This window comes from Canis lupus, chromosome 29, assembly GCF_048164855.1.
Source record: "Canis lupus baileyi chromosome 29, mCanLup2.hap1, whole genome shotgun sequence".
NCBI lineage: Eukaryota > Metazoa > Chordata > Mammalia > Carnivora > Canidae > Canis > Canis lupus.
In genome coordinates, this window is record NC_132866.1 from 18,643,316 (window position 1) to 18,664,086 (window position 20,771).

Below are 20,771 nucleotides of genomic sequence, written 5' to 3' on the forward strand. Positions count from 1 at the left end.
ATACCTGATCCAAGATGTTTTTAAAAAGAGTCCATTAGAATTAACAATACCATATTCTCCAAATGCTTTTGTGTGGCATAAATCCTGAGGATCATGTTGACAACTCTTTGTTAGGGACTATATAAAAGCTATTTCTGTCTCCATAGGATTTTGACATGGCCTCTGTTCAAGAAGAGAAGAGAAAAAAAATACCTTGTACATGTGGATTCCAAACCTTTTCAGTGCCACCATTGATCAAGCTAAAACAGATCAGTGCAGAAATCTTAGGAGCCACTCCTGAAGTTCTTGGACATCTATTACCAAGCTGGGGCTGCTGGCCAACAAGGGCCTCAACAGTATAGCTGAAAATGAATACAATTTAAAGATTATGATGAATATTTATCCAAGCAGGTGATGTTGAGCTTCACACTTGCAACATGTTCCCCCTATAAGCATCCAAGACTCCAAGCATCAAAGACTCATTAACTACTTATTCCAAAATCAAATGCTATTTCATCTCCACCCAAGACCAATCTTAAAATGGCATGCCTAATCATCACCATCACCTTTGGGAAACACTTCTGTTTCTTCAACCTTTACCTGATCAAGCCTGGGGTTTAGTCATGAAGGCCTAAGAATGCTTGGATGAGATGCTCAAACATATGGCACAGCTAATAAGAGCTCCGGCAGTATAGTACAAGGGAGCCACCTCCACTTTATTGGAATTCTTCAACTTGCTATGGGTAAGCAAGAGAGTTTGAAAAAGTATCACTCTCAGGTGAATTGAAGCATCTCTTAAAGGGGAGACCCATGGTCCTTACAATGAAACAAAGATGATGCAATGTTTCAGGCAGAGAGGGATTTCCACTATATAAACCCCATAAAATTCATTGTTGAGATCACTCCATTTACAGAAGGTCAGGGTTCCCTCCCAAGTTCCTCTGAATAGAATCTAAATTGGTCCCTACCTTTGGACTTAAAGCAGTTGGATCTCCTTCATGCAGTCTCACCAAAATTGGGGTAAATTAGCACATATGACTCAGAATTTTCCAATTTCACCTTTCTTTTCTTTTCTTTTCTTTTTTTTTTTTTTTTTTTTTTTTTTTTTTTTTGGTTTATTATCTAACCAGATGTGAAGAAAAGGGCTGGAAGCCTCTACTTGTCTCAGAGATGACACTTCACTTTTCTGCCTTCCTTCTTGCTCCACTAAAGCATTTCCAAGCAAAATTTCCACCTTTCAAGCCTTAGCTGGAAACCAGCAACCAAATGTCTTTGGGGGATATCAAATACTGGAGTTTGGCAAAAACCTTTTGCACGTCTGGTCAATTTGTTTTGTTTTGGAAGGACATTTAATCGATATCTGTCTGATTCACTTACACATGTATCATCCAAAAGTCATTTTGAAAGAACCATTTCACTCCCAGGAAACTTTTATACATCTGTTTCTGGAGATTTTTTAAGATATATTGTCAATTTTCTTGTATCAAGAGAATGACCACTCAAATCCCTCACACATCTAGAGCTTAAGGAAATGAAAGATTTACGATTGCTCTCAATATGTAACATCACACAAATTCTCCCACTGCTCCTAAGTGCATAAATGATGACTCCATCTCTTTATTTTTATATAAAACAAAAGGTAGCTTTTAGACAACAGTGATGGTACTGATCAATTCCTAACCAACTGGCTTCCCCAAATCCCTTAAACATAAAACTTTGCATGTTACCTCACATCCCCAAGAAAGAGCCAGCTCAGATTATAAATAGAAATAATCCCATGTTATTCCCCAAAGACACTGTATTTTCAAAACTCCACAATTTTGGCACAACTTTCAGGCCCCATCTTAATCTACAAATACATTTCTTCCATGAAAAACGTACTTAAGCATCATATTTCAATGAGAATTAAAACTTAGAACAAAAAAGAACATTACAAATCATTCAATTTGCCTTTCTTTGTGTTTTTTTAGTCACTGGTGTCCAGTAATATATTAAAGATTCCTCATAAAATAACAACTAATACTCACTAACAAATTTAAACCAATCATGCACTGTATGAACCTTTACCTCCATTATCCTATCTAGTCTTCACATCAGTCTTCTGAAATATATCCAATTATCACTCCCATTTAACAGAGAAGAAAACTCAGGTAATCACACTGCTTGTAAGTGACAACAATGGGATTCAAACCTACTCCATCTGACACCACAGCCTGGATATTTTTACACTGGTCTGCCTCCAAGGAGAACAGTAACATAAACATATTTCAAAAACTTCAGAAAATAGGAAATAAAAACAACCCATTAATCTACCTTAACACAACATGTTGAAGCATTTGATTATTTTCTTCATGAAGCTCTCTCCTTACCTATATGATAATAATGAATATTTTCCTTTTTTCAATTAACATTATATCAAATATTTTCCATGGTACCATAGAAACGTCATGATAGTCACTTTTTTTTTTATTAGCTACGTAACATTTCACTGTGTAGACAGACCATAGCTTATTTAACTATCATCCACTTGATGTAGCAGCTAGGTTGTTTTGATGTTTCATATAATATTAAAAATATCATTGGACATCTTTGTGTACATATATTCTTGCTTAGAATATGCTTAGAATTGATGCTAAGAAGTGAAATCACTGTGTCAAGGAGCGTGGATCTGTTAATAGTTCTTATTAACCCACTACATCGTTTCCAAAAATGTATACCAATATCTGAGACTGCCTTTTTTATCCTTATTAGCATTAGGCATTATCTTGTATGTGTTTGTGTTGTTTTAACATGTAAAAATGAAACTGGCAATTCTGTAGTATGTACAATTGCATTTCTATGATCACTAACGAGGTCAAAGGTTTTCCATGTTTAAATTATTAGATGGATATTGATAGTCTCATTTATCAGATGAGGAGAGACTCAACATAAATGACACACTAGCACTAAAACTGGTTCTAGAATCATTTTTTCCAATTAGTATTTGCTAGTTAATAAATAAATGAAACAGTAAATGAAAAAAAGCATGAGCCTCTCATTCCAAGGTTCCTACCACTAGGCACATTGCTTTCCTTATCCTGCTCTTGTTCTCTTAAATTCTAAAATATTTTTTCCAAGCCTGCCACAATAAGAAAGAATATTATGAGTTACCTCCCTCTGCGGTGGAGCAGTGCATCTGACATCATAAACAGAGTATTGGAATGATCTAAATAGTCCAGGTTCTTACTAAAGAACTAAATAGTCTGGTTCTTACTCTGCCTCTACTGAGCTGCATGACCCTGGATTCTGCATGTGTCACATTTTCCTCAACTATGAAAAATGAGTAAATGATTTCTCAGTACTTTGCCACTTCCAACTGATTATGGATATAAAATAGAGGGCCACATTGGGCATCAAAACAGATCATAATTCCCCTCTTATATCTAAATGACACAAAGTCATACTACAGAATAGTAAGGCGCAAAACATGTTCTAAAACCCCAGCAACTTTTCCACCAGGTCAACATGCCGAATTGTTGTGCTTTCCACCAATTGTTAATACAAAAGGAGATGTACTTAGTCACTTCAGAGCCCAGTTACACTGCTTCCTGTGGCTTCACATAGTCAGTGGATGGATTAATCCCCTTTTGCCTAAAAGGAAAGAATGAGACCTAGCAAAATACAGACTTGGGTCAGATGTACCTAGGTTTGAACCCAACCTCTGCATCTTCCTAGTGGTAAGGCCCTGGGAAAGTTGTCATCCAACTGAGGCTTAGTTCAGGTTCCTGTAGGTCAAGTCACAAATATCTATAACAAATGGGTGAAAGTTATACCTCCTTATGAAGTGTTTTTAAGCATTCAAGGTAATAATACTTTATAAATTCTTGCCATATGCCATATGCCATGCACTGTGGAACATGTTTCATAAAGGTCATCAATGGTGGTCATCTTTACCATTAATTAGTAAACTAGAAGATATTCCTCAGAACCATAAAAAGGAGAGTGACAAGTGGACAACTCAGAGGTGACTTGGCTGTCCGCTTACCCAACAAACTCTTTCAGTCAGTTAGAAATGGCCTGCCTTCTCTTTTCAGGGAACTACCTCTGAGGAACTCAGGCCTCCTTAGACACTGAAGCACTGCTCTGGGGCATATTTTCTGGGGCTGAGTTAGTGCCCTCTTTCATACAACAAACATTTATTGGTGCTAATGGAAAATTAATCTATGTGGCTTTTGGTACTTAAACAGAGCCCTGACTCCTAGACCGTATCTTGGCTCATTATCTCAGACTCCAACTGGCTCTTTGAACTGTTATTACCCTGATCCTTCTACATAGGCTCCAGAAAGTGGTTGAAGGTGTTTTCAAAGGAAACTGCTAGAAGCTGATTCTGGAAACCCTTGGCATAATTAAACACCAGAGATTCACTGAGAACCAGAGGAGCTCCAGGTTACAAATTGCCACAGTGACTGTTTACATGATATTTCACAGAATATTCATTTCTATTCCACAGAGGCAGAAGTATCCCTTTGTTAGCAAACATGCCTGCCTTCATCGCTTGGGCAAATTATTTCTTTGGATAATTGGGAGTCAGAGAATTAGAGAGAAGAAACTTGGAGTTGCGTGCTGATTAATGATTAGCTACAGAGAACAGAAGGTCTTCTACTCAGTGGCAGAGGGCACAGGAGGATAATAGCAAGAAAAGTCCCCCTTCAGTCTCACTGAATAATAGATGGCTGCAAAGGGACTCAGCTGCAAGGGTTTTTGTTGTCATTGTTTGGGTTTCATCTAATTTGGTTTAGATTGATAGAGCTTGGTTTTGACTTTTTATTTGTTTTATTTTTGCCTATATGTAAGTACAGTGTCTGCCTCAATTAGTCACCCTCCCACCTGCCTTTCTCCTAACACAACTTGAGCACCAGTGTTTTGGGCCCTGGGTCAGGCACTTGCTTATGTTTATTCTCCAACTGCTTCTTTCCCAAGTATGTTTAGAACAATAGTATCTACCTCCCAAGGTAGTAGTGAGGTTCAAGTAACTCACCAAAGGACATAGACTAGAAGAGCCAGATTCAGAATTCATTTCTATGGCCTTCTTCTCTCAACCAACAGAAGATGGATTCCCATGTAAGAATAGGAAAAGAACAAGAACATTGTCCCAAACTGCATAATCCAAGTCATAGGACTTTTACATCTGAGTGTAATAAAGCAAGAGCTTCTTCAAAGCCAGTAGCCAGGCTGGATGAGAAAAAGAAAATGCTCTAGAAGGCCAGAAGGTTAAAAATGAGCCATCCATTTTGGCGTCCCTCACAATGGCCAACACAGAGTCTAGGCACATGCATCATGTGTCAGAAAAGATTAATTGGCAAAGGCTGCCTGTCTTGAGAAGGATTCTGGGGCCCCTGAATGGCTCAGAAAAGAGTTTTGTGATCATTTATTGATGTCTTCTTTGACAAACAGGCCAAGGGGGAGACACTAGAACCAAGTATATCATCTATTTGCCATCTCCAGGAATTAAAGCTATATTATGTTCCTAAAAAGACCTTGATGCTTCCACCTATAAGATAATTTCTAGGGTTATAATTTACAGTATGGTGACTACAGTTAATGTAGTCATATTGTAGTCAATACAGGAACTGTATTACATATTTGAAAGTTGCAGTGTACCTGAAACAAATACAACACTATATGTCAATTCTATCTCAATAAAACTTGAAAATATAAATTACCTTAAAAAGAACAAGAAAGGGATCCCTGGGTGGCTCAGCGGTTTGGCACCTGCCTTTGGCCCAGGGCGCGATCCTGGAGACCCGGGATCGAGTCCCACGTCGGGCTCCCGGTGCATGGAGCCTGCTTCTCCCTCTGCCTGTGTCTCTGCCTCTCTCTCTGTGTGTGACTATCATGAATAAATAAAAATAAAAAAAAAGAACAAGAAAAAACCCTTTAGATACTATTGGAATGGTAAGAAAGGCAATTCCCTCCTTTATTCAGAAAGGCAGCTCTTCTGCTAAACACTGTCCCATTTCTCAATACATAATTCATTGGCCTCATGGCTTAGATCAGTCTCCCCCTCTCTGGCTTTTCAGCAAGTTTTTCAGGAATTTCACACAGAGCAATGCTTAATTCTTTCCTCTAGCTGAATTTCTAGAAAGTTACTTGCAAAGCAGATAACAATCTGGAGCAGTGAGGAAGAAGAGAAATGTTTTCCAAGTGTAATACACAAAACTGTGACATGATTTTTACAGTCTACTGTTGAAATATTTTTGGGTTATAGCAACTCAAAGATTTGGCCCCCTTAAGCCAAAAGCAAATGGATTGAATTTCTATATCCCACTGTAGACATGATACAGGCTTTAATTCATTCAGCACACATATATTGAACTCCTATGGTTGCCCAATATCGGTCAAGGAACTAAGGACACAAAGGTGGATATTGACAGTCTCTTTTCATGAGAGAGACACATCTTGTGAGAAGGCAGGTAGCAAGCAGTAAACCAAATTCAATAAGGTAAATGCTCTGGTGGAGTCTGTCCCTGTTAGAACAGTGAGGAGAAGACAAACTACTCTGATCTGATGAGGAGAGCCAGGGAAGGTTTCACAGAGAAAGAGGTCCTAAGACCCATTGAACTGGGTCTTAAATAATCATAGGAATTTTCCAGATGAAGAGGAAGGATGAACATACTGAGAGAAAGAAACAGTATGTACAGAAGCAAGAAGGGATGAAAGGATAGAGGGGAAAAATAGTTTTATCTTGGCTGCTATTTATTTTCCCCTCTTGGAAAGGGATGTGGATGGGAACTAAATTGGACCAACTTGTGATGGGCACTTCATAATCGATAGGTATGATTTAACCTTCCTTACTGGAATTCTAATAAGTCTTCTGCTTGCATGCCCAATCATTTTACCCATAAATACATGTAACAAAATTGAGAAAATAAAATTTACCAGGATCCTGTTGAGGGACAGCAGTGCAGCTGTCCAGAAGAAATTCCTTGGCAAATTGATTTTAGTTGAAACTAAAATCCCAAAGAGCTCAGTGAGTGGAGACATTGAGGTTCCAGAGAATGCACTATAGAAGAAAGAGGAAGAAAGCATAAGAAAGAACCAGTGGAATATAGACAGCCAGGTGCTCTGTAAGGAGATCTCTCCCTGTTGCCCGTCAATACAGTGTTCCAAAAAAGTAAAAGAATAATCCTGAGATCAGAGCAGATTCCTTGCAGGAGTTGAGTTCAGTTTTCTGGCAACAGAGGTTGGCACAGAAACAGCCCATAGGTGGAGATAGAGAGAAGCATGAGAGGGCAGGAGGTGCCAGATGCCCCAGAGGCTGTGGAATTTCACCAGATCTCAAAGGGGCAAGAGACCTCAGCTGACATCTGAGTTATAGGTCCTGTCCTCCGAAGCATGGAAAATGGAAGCGAGGAAGAAGCAGGATGTTAATGCTGCCAGCATCCCTATTTGTCTGAAACCTCATAAAAGGTCAACTACTGTAATGGCAAACGGCTATGGTGGGGGGCAACGACAAATGTCTTAAAGCAGCTGATTGACTTGGGCTCACGACACATACAGTGAATACTGGGGGAGTCAGACATGAAAAATAGTGACCACCTAGGCAGTGTCACTATAGAGGTACGTCCAACCTATTAAGTAGCACATTATAACGTGGAGATTTGTGCCAAACTTTGTAGAGACTGAGCCATGTGAGGCTTAGCCTCAGCAATGCCCATTTTCTATTCTAAATAACTGGGCTGATACGACCAGCCCCCTCCACCAGCACTAACTGTAAGAAAAAGTTCATTAAAAAGCAATGAAACGAATAACTACAAAGACTGTTGTGATTAAAAGGTCCACTGAGCTCTCTTGTTGGTTGGCACTGGGACCCGCCAAGAAAGAGGCAGAATCCAGAGTAATGAGGATTTTTAAAACCCTTTGCAAATTGCCTCAGATCAAAATACTTTATTATCATAATCACTCCCATTGCCAATTTGGAAATGACGATCTGGAATGACAAAGTGCTCTTTAAATGTTTAAAAAACAAAAATCACAAGGAGGAGGTGCTTGGCAGATATCTGCATTCTCCTTAAAGCCATAAGTCATATTTAGACTTTGCCTTCCAGAATGTCTACGGGGTGTTCAGTTTTATCCTACTGCCAGAAGCTACATATCTTTCTTTCTTCCGTTTTTCTTCCTTCTTTGGCAGCATTCCTAGAGGACTGCTCATTCCCAAGTTCAGAGGCCCTTCTCGGTTGTTCACTTTCACATGTTCTCGAATGCAAAGATTTGCTGCAATGACCCTGTGACCTCCTGGCCTTTTCCCTTCTTCTCACAGAATGGCTGAACAGGCAAGAAGAAGACCAGCCATGGCTGCAGCTCCACCTTCTTCTTTCTCTGGGCTCCTCCAGGATGAGGGCCTGGTCTGATCCACTGCTACACCCTCTGAACCCTGCCCTGAGGGCTAGACTCAGTGAACAAGTGTCTTCCTCTTCTTACATGTCCATCTGACCCTGTACTGTCCAGACTCTCCCTACCACCTGCCAGACCATGTTTTTTGGTTCTCTGTTTTTCTTCCTCACAAGACACCATCTTGGATTGCCCCTCAGCAGTAGGCTGCCATCATGGACCAAGACCAATTTAGTCCTAGCCTAGTCGTGACTCTGATCCTAACCTTTAGTCCACCTGGTCACTTTCTGTTAAGAAGCCAATGGCTTCTAAACCTAGCACTGAAAACACTGTGTAGACTGTAGTCTGTGGCAATCATTATCTCTTTCTTGAGAAGCTCACTGTCTGCCAAGAGATAAGAAACACAGGTGTGCAGATGACATTGGTGTGTATACAAAAAAGGAAAGGTGTCAATTAGTCACTGATATGAAATTGTGTCAAGTGTCTGTGTTTCTTCAGAAGGAGCAGAAATATCTGGTTAGAATAAGAGGAAGGAATCCACCACCTCTTATGGAAATGACTGTTCCTGGCATCCCTGGACCAGAAATAAAGAGGCAAGAGTAATCAAGGATGCTGAGTTGTTAGAGGCCAGGAAAAAATGAAGTTTAGGTCCCAAGTCCTGCCTCTCTACATAACTTCCTTCCTGCTCTCTGTTCCATGAGAATCTCAGCCCACTTGTTAGGAAACGGTTGTCCAGACAGTTGATGTGACCCACATATCACTCACTGGTCCTCTGCCCTCCTGATCAGTTGGTGCTGAACAAAGGGAGGTGATCCTAGCTAGAACAATGATCCTCCCTCCCCTTTCCATCCTGCCACATACACACACCTTCAGCAGTCAGTCATCTGAAAACAAAGGGTGTTATAGTAAAATACACTATGCTAACAAATCAAAATCACTATAAATCATAACATTATAGGTAGCAATAGAGTCATCATGCTGTACAGTAGTTTTAAGTCACTTTCAAAGGCAAGAATATCTGCAAATCTTCAAAAATAATTTCTCCTCCACTCACTCCCCTCCAGCCACGTTATCCTCCTTGCAGTTTCTCAAATTCTCCAGATATTCTCAGACCTCAGAACAATTGAACATCTCTACCTAGATAGAGCTAGCTTGTGCAAGTCATGTGTTAGATATTCTCTGTTCTCTATTCCTCCAATCTACTCTCCACTGCCCACCACTCAACCTCCAGAGCCTGACGTGTATAGACAACATTACTCATATTCCCTTGCCTTCTGATTTCTGGTTGGGTTGACTAAAGGAAAGCATTGGCAAGAATTAAAAAGTTAAAGAGAAAGAAGGTTGGGATATTTCTTCCCTCAGTTCTCTCCCTGTTAGACACAATTTGGCAATGGCTATGACATCCCATTGGTGGCTAGAGCTCATGTAAGAAGGGAGAGAACAGGCTGAGGACCAACAATAAGAAATTCTGGTAATCTTCTTATTCAGAGATACCTAGAGATGAATACAAAGATAGGTAGCTGTCCCCAAGTTTTTAGCCAGAATCTTCTATTGAAGAGTCTCTTTAAGAACCCTTTCCAGTCCTGTAAACATAAAAGATTACAAACTAAAATTCAGATTGGATACAAAAAATTAGGAAGGAACTTTGAAAGAAGTAGCAAATTCAATGACCCTTCTCTTCTTTCTCTTTGTCCGGAGTTCAACATTGCGCTCATCAGAGACCCAAAGTGGGATACCAAATACCCAAGCATTTACTCATTCATTCCTTCTTGTATTTGGCTAACATTTACTGAATGTCTTTCATGTGCCAAACACCATGATAGGCATTAGCAATACATTGGTTAATAAAATAGCATACAATAAAAAAAAATAACATACACTCTGCCTTCCCAGAGCTTCCAAACTTGTTGGGAATCACAGACATTTTAATCTTTTTGAAATATAAAATGATAAATTGTGGAAAATGACATGATAGTAAAAAATGGCATGATAGTAAATACTTACTGGTTTTGTCTGACTGGCATCCATTTTCCCTTTTTTTAATTAATTAATTTATTTGTGAGAGACAGAGAGAGTGAGCACAAGCAGAGGGAGAGAGAATCTCAAGCAGACCATACTGAGTGTGGAGCCCAAGGAGGCCCTCAATCTCACAGCCCTAAGATCATGACCTGAGCCAAAACCAAGAGTCAAATGCTTAACCAACTATACCACCCAAGAACCCCTCCATTTTTCTCTTTTGATAACTGTATGTACCTCCTCCCCTATGCATAGTATCTGTCATTTGGGGAGCTCCCATCCTAACATTCTAGGAGTAGGGTGGGAACCTGGACTTGGTCAATGAGGATATCATTTGGCTTCACTGATTTGTTCTAGTCAAGGTATATGTTACCCAAGCAAGGCTCTTCAGAGGCAAGGGTATCAGGTGTGACTACTATAATCTTGGAAATGGTGATTCTCTTTCCAGTAGAACTGCTGAGCTGGTGGGATGTAAATGTGAAATAACCATGACACCAGCCAGTGGGGAGAACTTTCAGGGAATGAATCAATGTGAAACAAAGCAGAGCTAGAGTTAGAGAAGACAGATTCCAATGGTTAGATTTAGTATCCTAAATCCAGTAATCCCTGAACTACTTGGTCATGTGAGTCAATTCCCTTTACTGAGTAGTTTAGGTTGAGTTGTGTTCTATCACTGTGACAAATACTGTTCAGAGGGTGGTGTTCAGGCAGCTAGGAAAAGAGAATAGGGAGGGGACTACATTATCTTAGGTAGTAGCAAGGGAAGGTCCCTGGTGACTTAAGAGTTTGGAGAAAGTAGAAGAAGGCCCCTAACACTGATCATGTACCACGTAAAAGTTTTATTATGTCTAAAAGTAGTTACAGTTAAGATAAAATTAATTTTTGTTTCATCTTCTAATTCAAGATCTATTCCCTATACCTGCAGATCTGCTATAACTTGGGTTAATCATTCCTTCTCTACTGTCATGTTTTCAAGTCACCAAAAAGGAGCAACTGACCTAACACTCTCCCTGAGTCATAAAGTTTGTCTGAGTGAGCAGCAAAATGAATATGAAGCTGTCCTCATGCCTGAGTGCTTACTTCTAACTTAAGAATTCCCCAAGGAGCTGGCACTCAACAAGTGGGTATTTTTTTAAAACCTCAGGGAAGGACAAATAAAAGTGAGAATGCTTGGCCTCACCCATACATAGCTGTTGGCAAATAGAGCACAACACTTCACCACTTAGGCAGCTTTTTAAAGCTGCTGACATCTGGATAGGAGCTATTATGAAAGACAAGAAGCATATGGATGTTTGATTTGTATCTAGCCCAGGTTTCTTTTGTATCAAAGATAGATGGGTAGATATCTCTTGTGTGTACATAGCATCTTCACAGACACACATACATACCCACAATCACAATCACAAAATGACATTTTTACTTCTTAGACTTGAGATTGTGTGCTTGGAAGCAAGTAAACCCTAGTTTCAAATTTCTTCCCTAGGAACTCTGTCATGACTAAGAAAGCAACCAAAATCAACATAAAGTCAAAAAACCAGCTCAGAGGCCAGCTCAGGGAGGGGGACATTGCTTTGGATGGTTTAGCACCTGCACACAAAAGGCAGGTATCCTTTCTCTGCTTGATAATCTAGAAGGTGGTATCTGAGCAGTGCTGGGGTCTTTACAGCTCAAGGATGTACATTCTACTCAGAGACATGGCCTCCTTTTTCTTCTCATTAAGAAAGCCAAGAAGTTGAATTCAGTCACAGGCCAAGGTGCCAAGGTGCTTCTTGGCTTTAGAAAGCCAAGAAGTTGAATCCAGTCACAGGCCTAGGTTCAACATCAATTGGTAATAAATATATCACGCAGCCCCAGGGATCTTTCCCAAGGTGACACTAGGATTCCTACATGGCTCTCCTCCCTGACAGACACCAATGTCCTCAGAGCACATCAGAGACACCTGACAGTGAACAGTTAGATTGATCTCTGGGAGAGCAAACAAAAGGCAGCTGTTAGCCAAAAATTCCTCTCTTCTAGCCAATCAGTTGTCAATTATAGTACATTGATCTGCACATTTCCAATGCAGGATTACTCACCCCAGAGAAATGCAGATACCTCATTGACACAGTGACTATAGGAATCTAGCAATGTCAAAGGCCCACCCCCACCTGAGTCTATTGCCAAATGCTTTACTTACAGCAACTCCAAAGGCATCTGCTTTTACTTCCCTCACACAGGCTTCTGATAAGACAGACCTGGAACCATATGCCATTCTAGCACTTACTTACTGAGACTGTGGGCAAGTTAGCTAATGTAACTGAGCTTCAGAGGCTTCCTGTGTAGAATGGAGCTGGAAGTACCTGCCTCACAGTTATGTGGATTAAATGATGAATGCAGGTAATTGTCTAACAGAAATTGCTATATAGTAAAATTTCAATAAATGTTAGCCTCCCACTTTTACCTCCTTCACCACTATAGAAACTGACAGTTTGCCCCAATCTGAGATTCACAGCCATGTAACTTGTCTATATGTCTACCACTAAGATCTTATGGGAGTGGCCGGGGTGGGGGGTGGGTGTATCTTGTTGTTGTTTCACATTTTTGGCAAATAGTGCCCCCAAAAGCCTTTGAAATAACAAAAGAAATTAATTGAGATGACCAGTAACAATATCAGAAGTTCCAGCTGACTTTCAAACACCCTCACAGAATGGCTGATGAAGAGGACCACTCTGACACCAACAAAGAATGACCAGAGAATACACCATCAACGTTCACAAATGCATCCACAGAACAGGCTTCAAGAAGCATGCCCTTGGGCACCCAAAGAGACCCAGGAATATGCCATGAAAGAGAGAAAGGCTCCAGATGTGTGCATTGATACAAAGCTTAACAAAGCTGTCTGGGCCAGGGAGTAAGAAATGTCCCATATTAAATCCCTGTGCAGTTGTCCAGAAAACGTAATCAGGATAAAGATTCACCAAACAATCTTTACACATTGGTTACCTATGTTTGTACTAGTCACCAATTTCAAAAGTCTACAGAAACTCAATGTGAATAATGATAACCTCATTGTTAAATAAAGTTATGAAACTGCCAGAGGGGAGGAGGCTGGGAGATGGGCAAAATGGGCAAAGACAAGTGGGATGTCTAGGCTCCCAGGTATGGAATAAATAAGTCACAAGTATAAAAGTCACAGGGAATCCAGTCAATGATATTTTTGATAGCATTATACCGCAACAGATAGCTACATTTGTGGTGAATATAACTCATCCATGTGGTTTGAAGAAAGGAGGTATGTCTTTTTGGTAGAGTGCTTCTGGAAAGAATGAAGTAAAAGAACATATTAACCTAGGGGAAACATGATCTTTTCCTATTTCCTTATCAGAACTGCCCCTTAACTGTACCAGGTAAGTAAGGATGAAACTCACACTTCTGCACTAATCAAAGGTTTTTGTGGTCTGTTTGAATACCCTTGGTTTCTTCTAAAGTCAAACTGACCCTCCCAACCCTACCCTCACAAGGCAGGGCAGGTTCCCCAACTCTCACAAAAAGCCAGATAAACCAAACCTTAACATCTGTCTGATGCCCTCCCCTCCTCGTTTGTATATCACTCCAGAGCCCTTGGATGGAAGGGATTTTGCTATCCTATTCATTAGTTCCCTTCAGCTATTGGGCACAGGCTCTGCTCTTCCCACATGGCCTCTTGGAGGGCATGTGACAGCACTCCTGATGCTCTGAAACAAATGAGAGCTTCCAAGGCAGCAAAGCATCCTACCTCCTCTTTCATTTCCAGGGCAGCTGTCACGACCCTGCTCATCTTCTCCAGAGGTGACGAGCTGTCTGGTGCAGTCCGTCATCCCACTGCTCCAGAATGTAAATCACAGGAGGTCTCCTGCCTGAGAAAAACAATTAACACGAAATACCAGGATTACCGTCTGCCACATTCGCAAATCCCTCCAGCTCACATTTGTCTCTCCCAACAATTTATGCCTTCACGGTGTCAAGCTGTTCAAATACCCTGTGTTTTCCCTAAACGGACTGACTCGTGGCTCTTGGCACTGTTTGTACCATTTGCCGTAAAAGCCAGAGCTATAGGCAGCAATGCCCCATCAGAGGTGCTCATTGCTTAGAGAGGATCAGTGTGTTTATCTTTCCTTGTCCCACCAAAGTGAAGGCATACATCCTCTTTCCAGTGAAAAGAAAACATGAGTTACCAAATTTTTCTTTTTTACCTCATGGTTTGCATGTACCTCCTTTCTGAGCTACTCAACATGACCGATTCTCCATGGTTCAAGTCATGAAGATAAGAAACCATCATCACAAGGGGTGTGTAGCAATAACCCAGTGGCTCTCAGTCAGGGATGATTTTGACTCCCCAGGGAGCATTTGGCAATGTCTGGAGAAACCTTTGACTGTTACAAGCTTAGAAGTAGGAGTTCTATTGGCATTTCGTGGGTAGGGGCCAGAGATGCTGCTAAACATCCTGCAATGCACAGGATACTTCTCTCCACCTACAACAAAGAATTGTCTTCCACCACATGTCCTTGTTGGGATGGAGAAACACTGCAAATAACCCAATGTGGGTTGGCTTCTCTCACATTCTGCTTCATGTACCTGAGCCTTGCCTCAAAGCAAGATGGCATTTAGAGAGGAATGAGAGCCAGGCCCAAGTTAGAGGGCTCACTGCTTCCTGATCTCTCTTATACCTCCAAGAAGCAGTGATCTGAGAGCATGATTAGGCAGAAAGAACATTTTACCAAAAACAAACTCTGCACATTTGAGCATTTATCCCCTAGAGGCTCAGTTTCCTTTATCTGCACAATGTGACCATGAAGCTGCCCTGAGTGGCTCACAAGGTTATTGCAGCACTCATGAGAGGGGGTGTATTAAAACATTCACTGGAGCCCCAAGCATTTTAAGTGGTAGTTAGGAGAATGCATGGTGGTGATAATGAGATGAAGGCGAGTATTGTCAGCAGCTGGCACAAGAACAAGCTCTCCTGTTGGAGAATTCTTACTTCTTCTCCCTCTTCCTCCTAGTCCTTTGAAACATATGTGTGCTAGCACACACACACACACACACACACACACACATAATTGATGAGTATACTTGAAGCAGAAAAATCGTAAAACTTTCAGAGGAGAACCGTGAAACTGCTCTGCAGAGGACCAAGGATCAAGATGTTGTTCCTTACCAGGCAGACTCAGCTGGACTAGATGGGGCAAAGAACTCCGTGGAGGGAGATGCCTACAGGGTATCTTAAGACAGTGATGCCAACTTTTCTATTTGCGTTTGTTAGGGTGATATAATGTAAATCCACCCACTAACCTGTCCTCAAATTCTCATGAATGCTTTGAGAAAGTGTGTGTGTGTGTGAGAGAGAGAGACAGAGACAGAGACAGAGAGAGAATCAAGTGATGAAAGAATCAACACAATGTAAAGGCAGGATACATGGATATAGGAAAAGCCATAAGCATGTAAGTCATTCCCTACACACACACACACACACACACACACAGTCATAGAAATCTTGACAGAAGTCATAGGAATTTGAGGAAGACATCGAATTAAGGATTCCCAGATGACAGTAGGGCAGAAAAGCACCCTGCTCAACTCTAGGTGTGGCATTAGAGTAGGATTTCTGTGCATTTTTAAAGCTATCGTGCATTCCTAGCTAGGCCATGGCACACACATCTCTGGTTTGCCAACTCCCTACCACCAGGTGCTGTGGATGGGTCACTACAGAGATGCCAATTACAAAATCTTTCAAAGTATATTTAACCCAAAGCACCACATGGCTTTTGTCAGTTCAGAGAGTTTCTCCCTCCCTGAAGAAGAAATGAAAGAATTCTTGAAACTGAAGTTTGCTTCCTCTCCCCAGCTAGCCTTGGATGAACTTGATTACATTCTTGGTTTTGTGTAAGGAGCCATTGTCAGTGTTAATTGGATGGCAGCCAAGATGGCCTTTGTGAAAAAAAAAAGTTTTTAAAAGATCAACATTCATTAGTTTGGTTCTACATTAAGTGAAGCACATGTGGTGAAGGGAATAGTTAGTGAAGTTAATTGCGGCTTCTCAGAAAACCAAGGGGAATCCACTGAAATGTCCTGACATTCATGCAGAGCAATATGTTCAGTGCTCCCGCAACTAATTGCAATTAGCAAGTGAGAGAACATACGTAGAGTCTCTATGTGTAATTAATCCCACGCCTTTATCACAGTAGACACAGGCTGCTGAGTGACAGGAGACACCTGCCTTGTGCTGTGCGTCTGCACTCCTGTGTCAATTCCTGCTGTGCTTCTTTCCTTCCTCGCACCTGTCTTGTGCCTCTTGCATATTCAAGTCCTGCCTTTGTGGGGCAGAGTTTCTCAATTATGTCCTCATTAAAATACATATCTATAATCTTCCTGGCATAAAGGAGGTGCTCAGTTACCATTTGATTAGTGAACGAGTAAATGAATGGTAAGTTGGAGGGGTTTTCTTCCATTTGTATAGATTACAGCAGCCATTGACCATTTGAGAGCCACCCAAAGGCGGACTTTGAGGATACAACATGCAGACAAGGAGATTTCAACTGAATGGGGCCAGGATGAGGTGCTTGTCTAGAGGTGGTAGCTCCCAGGTTGCTTGTGTTAAATGAACAAGATGTCCCGGAAGAGAGCCTCCTCCTTCTTTTTCTGGTGCCATCTACTCCAGCATGACTTGGAATGGTCAGACACTGGCTTTCATTGTTGCCCCCAAATTATATCTCTAACACTCCCCACCGTTAAGGGAAACATGAAAACACTCATATGTCAAATATAAATACTTGCTGTTTCATCGATTTTGCCAATCTTAGACTAGCAAAGAAGGTAATGCCCTGGAAAAAGGTTAGATCTTGACTCTTCAATACCTGAAGATTTGAAAAGTTATTTTAATTTGGGGTATATAAAATCTTCAATATAGAAAAGGTAAATTTGGACCCAGAATTTTTCTGACTCTTATTTCTTCAGGAATCTATGTGACCAACAAAATCATCTAAGTTTCTGCCAGTGGAGTGACACTTTCATTATTCTGAGCTCCCTTAGAACCTCTAAAAAGCCATGACTACTTAATTTGTTACAACAGAAACTACAATAAACAGATCCCCAAATTCATTGGCTGAAAGTACTTAGTTCATCATTTTCCCATTTGTCAATCCAGGACAGGTAGCCAGTCATACTCCATGCAGTCATCTGGGGAAGCAGACAAGCAGGGAGCTTCTGTTATACTCAACAATGCCTTCCAAGGTTGTTTGGCATTGCCTTTCCAGGAAGAGAGGAAGAAAGAGTGGAAATTCATAGTGAAGGGTTTCCTTTTTTTTTTTTTTTAAACAATTTTTTTTATTTATTCATGATAGTCACACAGAGAGAGAGAGAGAGAGAGGCAGAGACACAGGCAGAGGGAGAAGCAGGCTCCACGCACCGGGAGCCCGACGTGGGATTCGATCCCGGGTCTCCAGGATTGTGCCCTGGGCCAAAGGCAGGCGCCAAACCGCTGCGCCACCCAGGGATCCGAAGGGTTTCCTTTTAAACAAGGAACAAAGAAGTCACAGCCATCATTTTTGCTCAAATTCCAGTGGGGAGAAGTCAGTGTCACCAAGTTGCAAGGGAGACTGGGACATGCCATCTCTCTCCAAGGATATATACTTCCCTATGTCCAGGAAGAAGGGTGGATGAAGTAGGGTAGAGAACAAATACTAAAAAAAAAAAAAAAAAAAAAAAAAAAGAGGGCAGGTCTTAAGATATTTCATAAAAGTAGCCTTATCTCCATCATTTCTGTTACATAGAGACACATATCACTTGGTTCATAGTTAGCATTATACCACTCTACTATGAGCTCTTTGAGGCAAAGATGGACATAGTGCCTGGAACACAAAAGTCCTGAGGAAATATTGGGCCATGAACAATTGAATGAATTAATGAATTGATGAAATACCACTCATATCCCTCAAGTCTTGTTTGGAGGACATAGTTCTAAACACTTCTATGATACCTTTTCCCTTACTATGCTTCAGTTGCTTCTGAATGAATGAGGCCCTGAATCTAATAATCTGGCAATCCCTTAAAGATTCACTCATTCTGGAGGTTTCTGGACTCTGACCACTCTCTGTTCTACTGGTCCAGACACCCTGGTATCACCAAACTTCACTCCCTTCTTGGCTCTATTGACACTTGACTTTGCCTAGAAAATCCTAAGATAATAGAACTCCAGGGAACACTTTAATTACTAGCATCAAAAAAAATCAATACAAAACACAAAAACACATCAAACACAAGAGGAAAAAGAGAAAAGAACATTTATTGGGCACCTGTTGCATTAAGAATATGATAAACATCAGGATAAATGCTGAGTACCCAGAACATTCACACTGTCCTGAGGAGATGGCTATTATTGTCTCCAACTTGCAGGTGGGAAATTTATCAGAAAGGCTGATAAATTTCCCAAGGTCACTAATTAGACCCAGCAGAAGGCAGACCCAGAACTATCCAAATGAACAAACCAGCTCAGTTCCCACGGAACAAAACCACTCCCTGAAAGGCCAGCAAACCCAGAACTCATATCTTAGTTGATGTGCATAACAGTGACTTGTCACCTTTTTTTAAGTCTAAAGACAAAAAAATACCTTGCAAAAATGGCCCAAGAAGAGTATAATAAGAGACCTTCACTTCAAATTCATAGAGGAGATTTTATGGAAAGGATGGAGATATCACATAAACCCTCTTCACAGTCATCAGACGTTTTAGACCAGGGGACTTTGGGAACACATCACAGTGCAGAGCACAAGCAAGACAAGATGTTCCTTAGTAATCAACCCAAGAGTGACAGGTGGCAGCTTCCCAGTTGGGGCGGGGGGAGTGGACACCCTTCAGGAAGCAGGCAGTCTGAATATTTAAAAAGAAAGCCAACCAGACTAACAAATCTTGTTCTGTTCTTACTTAGGAAACTATTGTCTTTTCAGAAATTCCCGTGGCACAGGATAGCTGATAAGAATGAGAAGACAAGAAACAAAATCACATCTGCCTGGGTAATTAGAAATAACTCTTAATGCCAAAATTTGCTTATTATCCTCATATGCAGGTGTAATGGTGCTGAAAATAAGGAAGAGGGAAACAACATGTGGAGCCAATTCTACTGGTTTCGGGACTTAGGGCAAATGAACCAATGCCCCACTAGTCTATGAAGGAGTCCTTTGCCTTCTAAGGCTGGATTCGAGATGATAAATATCTGACACATGTGCTTCACTCCTACACTCTTGAACATAATTTGTGAATCTTAAACACTTTAGAATCCTTTCAACATATTAATCCCTCAATCACTAACAATCAATCTGCAATGACCAAAAAATCTAATTGTCACCTTTTGCCTAAATCAACTTCTCTTTATTAAAGGGAGCCAGAACAGCCCTAAGGAACAGAGGAGCCTGAGAAAGTACAAGGGAAAGGAAAAGCCATCCTCATACAGATTGGTCAAGAGTTGCTGGGCAATTGCCATAATTTCAAGCCCCTAAGCAAAATCCAAAAAGACAGCCACAGGGTTCTCCCCCAAGACTGTCCAGAAGATAAATGATATCAGGAGTATGTCCTCAGGGATCCCTGGGTGGCTCGGCAGTTTGGCGCCACCTTCGGCCCACGGTGTGGTCCTGGAGACCCGGGATCGAGTCCCGCATCGGGCTCCCTGCATGGAGCCTGCTTCTCCCTCTGCCTGTGTCTCTGCCTCTCTCTCTCTCTCTCTCTCTCTCTCTCTCTCTCTCTGTCTATCGTAAATAAATAAATAAAATCTTTAAAAAAAAAGAGTATGTCCTAAACCACTTGAAATTTTGAGAATAAAGCAGAGAGAATTATCATAATGTCTACATTCTCCTAAAACAGTTTCTAAATCACCCAAGTTAGACTGATGACAAGCCTAGTCCCTTTCTTGACCAAAAGACTCTCCCTTGGCCCAACATTTTTCTCTTAACCACATTAATCTCATTTACAAAGTTCTGATTTTTAAATGGTGGCTGAGTCACATTTTGCTTAGATCCTTCTAACCAATTCATCTGTCAGGAAGCCAACACATTTTAGAGAGGCCATGCACCACAGCACTGGAAAAAAATATATATTAAAACTTAACAGTAATGTCCCCTATAACTAATGACCAAATTTGTGCTAATCCCCAATTGTCTAACTTTGTACTTGAAGTGTGATCCTTAAATTAGCATCATTAGCGTCACTGAGTGCTTGTTAGAAATGCAGAATCTCAGGTCTACCAGAAGCCAGCTGAATTAGAATCTGCATTTTTACAAGATCCTCAAGGGATTCTGATGCACATTAAGTCTGAGAAGCACCCAACTAGAACAGAGACCATCTTGTGTCAAATATCTAATTGTTCTGTCTCAAAAGCTTACTCACTCTTGTGCAGCACACTG

At 41.0% G+C, this 20,771-nt stretch overlaps 2 long non-coding RNA genes across 8 annotated transcripts in view; one reads left to right on the forward strand and one right to left on the reverse strand.

The window, feature by feature from the left end:
- LOC140620558 (uncharacterized) overlaps positions 1–337 on the reverse strand; it is a 39,836-nt gene extending 39,499 nt beyond the window's left edge. For both annotated transcript variants that reach the window (XR_012020314.1, XR_012020315.1), the window contains exon 1: positions 193–337. This is a non-coding gene — a long non-coding RNA (uncharacterized lncRNA). The remainder of the gene's footprint in view (positions 1–192) is intronic.
- Positions 338–3,184: 2,847 nt separating this feature from the next.
- On the forward strand, positions 3,185–20,103 carry LOC140620868 (uncharacterized). 6 transcript variants are annotated; one of them, XR_012020598.1, is made up of 6 exons: positions 3,185–3,301; positions 11,291–11,485; positions 11,849–11,965; positions 12,582–12,741; positions 19,304–19,388; positions 19,753–20,103. It is a non-coding gene; the product is annotated as an uncharacterized lncRNA (long non-coding RNA). The 6 variants fall into 6 exon arrangements; XR_012020601.1 differs by having other exon boundaries at positions 19,323–19,388; XR_012020599.1 differs by lacking the exons at positions 19,304–19,388; positions 19,753–20,103 and adding exons at positions 4,294–4,404; positions 13,051–14,128 and having other exon boundaries at positions 3,198–3,301.
- The last annotated feature ends 668 nt before the right edge of the window (positions 20,104–20,771 follow it).